The sequence below is a fragment of the Silene latifolia genome, chromosome 7 (genome assembly GCF_048544455.1).
Source record: "Silene latifolia isolate original U9 population chromosome 7, ASM4854445v1, whole genome shotgun sequence".
Classification (NCBI taxonomy): Eukaryota; Viridiplantae; Streptophyta; class Magnoliopsida; order Caryophyllales; family Caryophyllaceae; genus Silene; species Silene latifolia.
In genome coordinates this window covers 18,041,234-18,052,237 of record NC_133532.1, presented here as the reverse complement: position 1 = coordinate 18,052,237, position 11,004 = coordinate 18,041,234, and positions in this window count along the sequence as shown.

Below are 11,004 nucleotides of genomic sequence, written 5' to 3'. Positions count from 1 at the left end.
TGAGAGACACATCTCCGGTAAATCCCATCACTGTACCTTCTATAGAGGTAAGGGTCCTCCCACACATATCTCTTTGATTCATATCTCAACTTCTTCTTAGATTGGTTATCAAATTCTTCGGGGATAAAGCTAGAACTCAAGAAATTGGCTATATCCACATACCAAGGGGTGGAATGGGTAATAGCAAGGATAAAATCGTCGGGTAACCATTCATCAATAGGGACCCCATCGTCTTTATCCCCTCGGGACTCTTTAGTTAACCTCGATAGATGATCCGCAACAAGGTTTTCGGATCCCGGCTTGTCCTTAATCTCTAGATCGAATTCTTGATGGAGTAGTACCCATCTCAAAAGTCGGGGTTTAGCATCCTTCTTCACCATCAATTGTCTCAAGGCGGTGTGGTCGGAGTAAACCACCACCTTAGATCCCACAAGGTATTGTCGAAACTTTTCCATGGCATGAACAATTGATAACATTTCCTTCTCGGTTGTAGAATACCCGCATTGTGTTTGGTCAAGGGTCTTACTTGTATAATATATCACATGATGCTTCCTATCCACCATTTGCCCAAGGACCGCACCAACCGCGAAGTCCGAAGCATCGCACATGATCTCGAAAGGAAGGCTCCAATCCGGAAACCGGATTATCGGGGCCGTGACCAATGCTTTCTCCAACCTATGAAAAGCTTCAAGACAAGGTTCATCAAATACAAAGGGGCATCTTTGAGGAGTAATGAGGTCAATGGCTTTGCTGTCTTTGAAAAATCTTTAATGAAACGCCTATAGAATCCGGCGTGGCCTAGAAAACTCCTCACTCCCTTTACATTGGAAGGAGGTGACAAGTTTTCTATAACGGCAAACTTAGCACTATCAACCTCAATACCCCTTCTAGAGACAACGTGGCCGAGTACAACCCCTTCCTCTACCATAAAATGGCATTTTTCCCAATTTTGGACGAGGTTGTGCTCCTCACATCTGTTCAACACATTAGTCAAATTTTCAAGACCATGATCAAACGAGTCCCCATGGACACTAAAGTCGTCCATGAAAACTTCCATGCTTTTCTCTAGAAAGTCCGAAAAGATTGCCATCTTGCACCTTTGAAAGGTGTCGGGCGCATTGCAAAGCCCGAATGGCATCATACGATAAGCATAGACTCCTATTGGACATGTGAAAGTTGTCTTTTCTTGGTCATCCGGGTGGATGGGAATTTGGAAGAACCCGAAGTAACCATCTAGAAAGCAATAATATGCATGGCCCGCGAGCCTCTCAAGCATTTGGTCTATAAAGGGAATCGGGAAATGGTTTTTAAGGGTGGCGGCATTAAGTTTCCTATAGTCAATACACATGCACCATCCAGTCACCGGTCTAGTAGGTAGGGTGGTCCCATCCTCTTATTCAACCATTTGTACCCCCCTTTCTTTGGTACCACATGAACCGGACTAACCCACTTGCTATCGGTTATTTGATAGATAATACCGGCCTCAAGTAATTTCAACACTTCATTTTTAACTACCTCGGCCATTTTAGGGTTTATCCTCCTAAGACCATCTACCTTGGGTTGACTCCCCTCTTCCACAATTCTATGCATGCACAAACTCGGGCTTATGCCCTTGATGTCATCTATGCTATACCCAAGTGCCCCTCTATGAGTTCTCAAGGTTTGCAAAAGTTTATTTTCTTGTGACTCACTTAGGTTAGCATTTATGATCACCGGGTAAGCCTCCCCCTCATCAAGGAAAGCATACTTGAGTGAGGGAGGTAGGGGTTTGAGTTGTACCTTTGGAGGGAGAAAACCCTCCACTTTCTTCAAAAGTTCTTCATTAACTTCATGATCTTCCTTCATAGCCTCATCATGCAAGGAGATTTGAAAAACCTCTTCCATTTCCGTCTCTTCTCGGGCTACTTCATGTACTACCTCATCAATCAACTCAATAGTGCTCAACCTTTCCATCCTTGGTCCTTTCATCATGGTGTTCCTGGCTGTCGTGTATATCTTCTTCGTTGAAGGCGACGGTAGGCAGGTCGCTGTGGGAAACTCTGCAGGAGGTCTCTGGTCTATCTCCCTTAGTTTCAGTGGCACGTCTCTTGGCCGCCGAATATGTCAATCCGCTTAAGTCTGAGCCGCCTGTTATCACGTTTATTATCTTGGTGTATGTAGGCGGTGCTGCGGGCTTTATAGAGCCCACCTTATCCTGTTGCTTGCCCCCCACGTGGTAATAGGTGACTCAGCTCCCCCTGCTCGTACAGACGCCTGATCTCTCTGCGTAGAGTGTAGCAATCCTCCGTGGTATGTCCGATGTCACGATGGAACCCGCACTTTTTCTTGCTGTCTTTTCTCCATGACTGTCCTTCTACTGGTGGCCTAGGCCACCTTACTCCATCTCTCATATTCCTGAGTGCTTTTAGGATTCCTCCGATGCCAGTTGTGAACCCATATTCTGCCAGCGTAGGGAGTTGCTGATTCTCCTCTCTGTTGTCGATTCTGTTGACTCCCCTACCATATGGCCTATATCTCTCCTCCTTCTTTCTGGTGGACTGCTTTCTGCTTGATTTCTCTATGGCCGACGTGCTGGATAGGCTTGGCGTGCTTGGTATGCTGGCTCTAGCTAGGATGTCTTCTTCCAGTCTGATTGCAGTTCCTGCCTTTTCTTGCACCTCTTCAAAGCTATGGCAAGGGTGCATAGTCAGCTGCTTATATAGGTCTTACTCGTAAGCCCCTTCTGAATGCTTCCACTGCTGTTGACACGTCACACTCCCGTACTGCCACCTTTTCGTTCTTGAACCGGATGCTGAATTCCCCAATGGTCTCGTTGGCGCCTTGAACGATCCGGTACAAGTCGCCAGCGTGCTTTTGTGACTTCCGGCTGCTTGCAAATTTTTGAGTGAACGCATTTACCAGATCGACAAATGTGGATATCGATCTGTTAGGTAGACTTACGAGCCATCGGAGTGTTGGCCCTGACAGTGTGGACCCGAACCCCTTACACATACAGGCTTCTTTTACATGCCCACTGGTTGTTACTATCATCATCTTCTGTTTCTACTGGCTCACGTAATGAAAGGGATCTGTTGTGCCATCAAAGAGAGTCATATTTGGGTTTGTGAATCCCTTCGGCATGGCGACAATTGATATTGCATCCACGAATGGTGAGTCAGCATAGCTGTCAGGCACTGCCTTCTCAAGGGGAGGCGGCATCCCTGGGACCCTGCTCAGCATCTCTCTCAGTTCCAGATACTTCTTGTTCGTCAGGCTTCCCGAGTCTGAGCCGCGGCTGTCTGTCACCTGCTGATTCTGGATGCTGCTTCCAAGCCTGAGTTCCATAGGATTCTGGTGCTGCGTATTATCTAATGGAGCTGACATCACAAGCGTCTCCTGATGCCAGCTTACTCGCGGACTGCCTACGGATCTTGCACCAGGTGTCTGGTTAGTTATAACGAAGTTACTAGCTGGGATTTTACCTGGTACTATCTCTGTACGGCTGGCGGGCTGCCAGCTATCCGGTGTGAGATATCCTAGTTCCTGTGGAACTATCCTCTCTCCCGTCGACACTGATGTTAGATCTAATTTGGTCACTAGCTCGGCTGGAATCTGCCGTGGTTGATTCCTACTGCTTGATGCCTCCTGTATGAGGTCCACTACCGGGGCCTGGTCCCCAGAGCTCCCTGTTCCTCCTCTTTGCTTGAGCTTCCGCTTTCTTTTGATCTTCCCGCATGCTTTCCATTGCTTTCTGCAAATTCTCCATGCCACTAAGTAAGGTCTGTGTTGGACTTGGCGGTGGGGTGAGATTCGAGCTTCCAGGTCCCTTATCTGATTTGGAATGTGTCGCCACGGCAGGAGTTCTGGGAGGTAGGGTGACTTTTGCCACGGGTGTGGTTCTTGATGTGTGTTCGGGTGCCTGAGTTTGAGCCTTTGATGCTAGATTCTGAATGGGATTCGGTGGTATTAGCGGCTGACTACATCCTGACCCGGCTGGTGGTGTTTGTTTGTCCATTCTATATTTGAGTAACTAACGATGACGACCACAATGCCCCACGGTGGGCGCCAAACTGTTTTGGTATTTTTCTACCGAATTAGGTTAAGTTGGGTCAAAGTGGTTGTAACACCCCCATACTCCGAGTGCCTTACCAGGACCACTCAGGTATGAAGACATCACCATCTCGGTTGCCCGAGGTATGATAATCAAATAGACAAAACAGAAACAACATTTATTATAAGTAGTTTAATGAATAAGTACAATCCTCGAAACCAAACTGAAAGTACAATACATTATTCCAAACTATCTATTCTCAACCGAAATGTAAATAAATGCTAAACTACAGCGGAAGACTCTATCGTCATGTCGTGGCCATCCCAGCTATCCCAGTATCATCTCTATACCTGTTCAATATCTGCTCACCATCCCCGAATGGATCACCGCAGGTTTTACAAAACAACACCGGGGTCAGTACTAATCACACAATCAATATAGATAACAACAATAAGACAAACAGACAGCTGAACTGTCACACACACACATACACCACCAACTCCCATCATCTCAATCTTGACATCCACACGACCCGACCACACCCGATGGGGACCGCAGCCGTTCCCACCTAAGCCCCGCTCATCGTACGAGCGATTACCCTGTCCATTAATGTGCACATCCCCTTTCGTGGCGGGTTCCACGAAGGGCGAAACTAGGGCGTGAGATCACTCCCGCAAGTGACCCCACTCGAGAAACGCATCTCGAGAGCCATCAACAACACAACCACAAACACAATTACAAACACAATCATCATATCAAGCAACTAACTACAAAGACATCACCAATATCCCATTATGGGACTAATACGAGTAGGAAATCCTACCCGAAAGCACAACACGCAGACGGTATCTCACAAATGTCTCAAAACGCCTCTTCTACGAATTCTCCTCCTAACATATAACATATAAAGGCTACCAATTACTTACTATTCATAAAACCCCCAAATCCCAAATTAGGGTTTGACCAAACCTAACAAAACATTATATAAATTATATTAAAAGCTTACCCTCGACGCAAGGAATCCAACGACACGAACTACGATACGATCCGACCGTCTGAACTCCGGGAATTGTCAAGAACGCGATTGGGAAGAAGAACTAGTTGCTTTCTCTCTTAAACAGGTTTTAGGTTTTGTAAAAAGTGATTTAAAACAATTACGAATATGTTTAAATACCCTAATCGCGTAATTAACAAAACCCGAGAAAACTCCCCCGTAAAACCGGACACTCGATCGAGTACCCAAGGTACTCGATCGAGTACTTCTCACTCGATCGAGTGCCCCACTACTCGATCGAGTGCCCAACAGTCGAAACTATTTTATTCTCGCAACATACCCTTACTCGACAGAGTAAGGGCTACTCGATAGAGTACCCCCAAGACCATAAATACGGAGTATTACAGTCTTCCCTCCTTAAAAGGAACTTCGTCCCCGAAGTTCAAACCACTACTAAACAAAGGTACTCCCATAAGCTTCCCGACTCGAAGGTCAAAATAAACACAACGTAAAACATGCTACTAACTCAACTTATCCCGACAAACATACCGACACAACATATAAAAGGTGTACAAAACCCTTAAAAACTGCTCGCGATCATCTCCTACCCCCCTAAAAGAAACAAGGTTACGTCCCCGTAACCATACATACCTGATCAAAAAGGAAAGGGTAACGCTCTTTCATGATATCCTCCGCCTCCCATGTAGCTTCCTCAGTCTCATGGTTAGACCAAAGGATCTTAAGCAAAACTGTCTCACCACTCCTGGTCTTTCTAACTTTTCGGTCTAGGATCTGCTTAGGCATCTCAAGGTATGATAAAGACTCATCCAGCTCTAAGCTCTCTGCCTCCAACACATGTGACGGGTCACTCACATACTTCCGCAGCTGCGATACATGAAACACATTATGCACTCTCTCCAAAGCAAATAGGTAAAGCCAAACGATAAGCCACTTCCCCAACTCGCTCTAGGATCTCATAAGGCCCTATAAACTTCTGGCTTAGCTTGCCTTTCTTCCCAAATCTCATAACTCCTCGCATAGGAGACACTTTCAGAAGAACCTTGTCCCCAACTTAAAACTCTATGTCCCGACGATGTAGATCTGCATAACTCTTCTGTCGATCCTGGGCTGCTCTCATCCGTTCCCTGATCATCTTAATCTGTTCCACCATCTCATGTACCATCTCTGGTCCTAAAACCACTGCCTCAGCACTATCGTCCCAACAGATCGGACTCCTACATCTCCTCCCATACAAAGCCTCAAACGGTGCCATACCAATGCTAGTGTGATAGTTGTTGTTGTAAGAAAACTCTATTAAGTCCAACCTCTGCTCCCAGCTACCACCAAAATCCATCACACAAGCTCGCAACATATCCTCAAGAGTCTTGATTGTTCTCTCGATCTGCCCATCCGTCGCGGGATGAAATGTCAGTACTCATCTTCAAAGCCGTTCCCAACGATTCCTGCAACTCCTTCCAAAACCTTGATATAAACCTCGCATCTCTATCGGACACTATGTCCTTAGGGACTCCATGTAACTTAAGCACGTTCTTTCGATAGGCCATAGCCGATTGTGCCTTAGTCCATGTATCTTTCATTGGAACAAAGTGAGTGACTTGGTCGACGATCTACTATCACCCAAATCATATTGTTACCTTGTTGACTCTTCGGCAAACCCACAATGAAATCCATGGAAATGGATTCCCACTTCCACTCAGGCACCTCCAAAGACTGAACCTTACCTTGTGGTCTTCTCTGTTCCCCTTTAACTCTCTGGCATGTCAAACAACGGGACACAAACTCAGCTATCTCTTTCTTCATCCCGGGCCACCAAAACGTTTTCTTCAAATCTTTGTAAAGCTTGTCTCCACCCGGATGAACCCCGAATATGGTGTGCAATGCGCTTCTGTCATGATTGTCTTTTTCAACTCCTCGTCATTAGGAACACACCACCTACCATCAAACCTCAAGCTACCATCTGTATGAATGGAAAACCGGGACACTGTCCCTTTCTCTACTCCGGCTCTCCACTCCACTATCTTAGGATCCAAAGCCTGCTTACCTCGAATATCATCATAGAACTCCATGTGCACTGTCATATCACCCACAGCATCTTCTTTCTGCATCATATGAATCCCATAGCTCGCTACCTCATCCCTCAGCCTCATCAAAGATAGAGCTGTACACAAGGAATGTACACTCTTTCTACTCAAAGCATCAGCAACAACATTGGCCTTTCCTTCATGGTAGATGATTTCCATGTCATAATCACCAATCAGCTCCATCCACCTCCTCTGTCTCATGTTCAACTCCTTCTGCGTGAAGATGTACTTGAGACTCTTGTGATCAGAAAATACCTTAAAGATTGCTCCATAAAGGTAGTGCCTCCAAATCTTGAGAGCAAACACCACTGCACCCAACTCCAGGTCATGAGTAGGGTAGTTCTCCTCATAAGGCTTCAACGCCTAGAAGCATAGGCAATTACTTTACCATTCTCGCATCAACACACATCCCAACCCATTCTTCGAGGCATGCAGCATAGACCTCGAAATTCTCGCTCCCTTCGTAATGCCAAGACAGGAGCCGTGGTCAAACGCTCCTTTAAGGTTTGGAACGCAATAGTCTCACAACTCTCATCCCAACGAAACCTGTTCTCTTTCCTCATCAACGCTGTCATCGGTCTAGCTATCTTGGAGAAATCTTTCACGAACCGTCTGTAGTTTCCAGCTAAACCCAAGAAACTCCTAACCTCAGCAACATTCTTCGGTGCTTCCCACTTTGTCACTGCCTCAATCTTCGCCGGATCCACAGCTACCCCATCTTTAGAGATTACATGCCCCAGAAAAGCAACTTTCTCTAACCAGAACTCACACTTGGACAGCTTAGCATACAACTCATGATCCCTCAAAGTCTGCAACACGATCCTCAGATGCTCCTCATGCTCCTCCTTAGTCTTAGAGTAGACTAAGATGTCATCGATAAACACCACCACAAACTGGTCCAAGAACTGTCTGAAGATTCTATTCATCAAATCCATAAACACTGCCGGCGCATTGGATAACCCAAATGGCATCACCACATACTCATAATGGCCATACCTCGACGTGAAAGCTGTCTTCGGTATGTCCACATCTCTAATCTTCACCTGATGGTACCCCGACCTCAAATCGATCTTAGAAAAGACCGTTGCACCACTCAACTGATCAAACAGGTCATCTATCCTTGGCAAAGGATACTTGTTCTTTATCGTCACACGGTTCGACTCCGGTAATCTATGCATAACCTCAAAGTTCCATCCTTCTTCTTCACGAAAAGAACTGGTGCTCCCCAAGGCGATACACTTGGTCTAATGTATCCCTTCTCTATCAAATCATCCAACTGCTTCCTAAGCTCCTCCATCTCCTTAGGACCCATACGGTGCGGTGCCTTAGAGATTGGCCCCGTCCCCGGCTTCAACTCAACGGTGAAATCTATCTCCCTCTTCGGTGGCAACCCGGAATCTCTTACGGAAAAACATCTCGCATACTCTCCCACCACTGGTATCTCGTCAATCTGCCGGGCTCTCTATCCGGTCATCTCTCACATGGCACAAAATCGGAGGGACATCCCTTCCTCGGATACGACTTCAAAGTGACAAATTTAATCAATTTAACTTTGGGTTTGACTAGAAACCCACGATAAGACACACTTACACCCTTAGGACCTCTTAGGGACACTTTCTTTTGATGACAATCTATCTTAGCCTTATACTTTCCTAACCAATCCATCCCAACTATCATCTCAAAACCGTTAAAAGGAAACTCTAGCAAGTCTACCGGAAATCAACCCGCCCAACTATCAAAGATACATCTCTAAACAACCTCCCACACGATACAGACTCACCTGAAGGTATGAAAACTTGCTCCCTAACAGACTCATATACTCTCAAACCCAAATGTTTTACATGACTCGAAGACACAAACGATTGAGAAGCCCCCGAATCAAACAAAACAAACGTAGGAATACCATTAACAAGGAATGTCACCGGTGATAACGTGCGCATCCTCCTCACCGCCTTCTTGTCCATCATGAACAACTTGCCATCGGTCTTCGCCCACCTCCTGGGCAAGATCTAGCGATGCGGTCGGCTTAGCACCCGACCCTTGATTGTTGTTGTTGTTCATCGGTGTCTTCGATAAAATTACCGCCGTTGCGGTTGCCTCCACTCTGGTAGCTCGACCTCCCGGTTTGGCCATGATCCACCGGGTGATGCATTTGCTCGCAAAGCTCTGTGCGGGTCTCGAAAAGATCCCGTGCGCTCGTGCACTCATGTCTCTTGTGGCCTACGCCACCACAACCAAAGCAGTCACTCCCATTTGTTGCTCACACTCCCACGACCTCGCCCAAAGGAAGTTCCAAAGACTAAACCCGGACCCGGAAGAAAATCCCTTAGATTGATTGTGGTTGCCTTTCTTGAAATTAGATTGGCCACCACCCTCGCTCTCCGACTTCCTCTTCTCTCCACCCGACCTCTCCCGAGCCATCTCCACTAGCCTCTCGGCTCTCCCGACCCTCTCATATGCTTCCTTCACATCGGTAAGGACTCCCACGGGTAACTTATCCATAATTTTCGTGGTCGACCCTCTCTCAAACCTCAAAGCCGATTCTCCTCACTCAAACCCATGTCCTCAGCATATCTGGACTTCTCATTGAACTGCCTGTAGTACTCACCACGGACATCTCAGTAGTCATCTTAAACTTGTCGAACTCCTCCCTCATCTTACTCCTCACATGTTCCAGTACGAACTCCTTCCTCACAGCCCTACGAAACTCCTCCCAAGGTATAGCGGGTAACCCCTGGTTGGTATATATCTCCTTGGCACTCACTTTTACTTGAATCCCACCATTTGCCACCGCCTCCCTCGGATAGAATGCGGCTGATCCACTCTCATCTCATCGGACAACGAACTAAATCCGATGGTCTCCATCTCCCTCGGCCAACTATCAAGATGGTTAGGCTCCTCAACTCCCTTGTACTCCTTCGGGTTAAACCTCGCGATATAGAGGCTGACTTTAGCATGGTCAACCTCCTTCTCCTTACTCTTATCCTTGTCCTCATTCACTCTCTTCGGGTCTCGGTAAGAGCGTCCTGGTGTTCCAACATCTTAACGATGTCATCCGTAGTCATAAGCTCAGCTCTCGCGTACAAAGCATTTCTCTTGGGCGGCATCTTGAAGCTATATAAGAAAGGGATAAACATAAACACGCGTACTAAACCTCAAAACACGAAAACGCGCTGCATAGGACCTACTCGATCGAGTATCCAAACCCACTCGATCGAGTAACGGGCTACTCGATCGAGTGCCCCCATGTACTCGATCGAGTACCCAAACTCCAGAACCAAACAGACCTTCTGATCTCTAACCCACTCGATCGAGTATCTAGGCTACTCGATCGAGTGACCCCCTACTCGATCGAGTACCCCTAGTTACTCGATCGAGTGCCCCAAAACTCGATTCTGGACTCAAAATCGCCAAAAACCTACCCGATCGAGTCAGCCTCACTCGATCAAGTACCCCCAATACGTAAGAGTTACCCGCATATTACGTCTCCCAAGCCTTTGCACTAGCTCCTACAACTATTACCCCGGGTTCATTTTAATTGACTCCCTATGTTCATTAAGTTCATTGGTTACAGGTTTCAGGATCGTCGCTCTGATACCATTTGTAACACCCCCATACTCCGAGTGCCTTACCAGGACCACTCAGGTATGAAGACATCACCATCTCGGTTGCCCGAGGTATGATAATCAAATAGACAAAACAGAAACAACATTTATTATAAGTAGTTTAATGAATAAGTACAATCCTCGAAACCAAACTGAAAGTACAATACATTATTCCAAACTATCTATTCTCAACTGAAATGTAAATAAATGCTAAACTACAAATAAAGACTCTATCGTCATGTCGTGGCCATCCCAGCTATCCCAGTATCATCT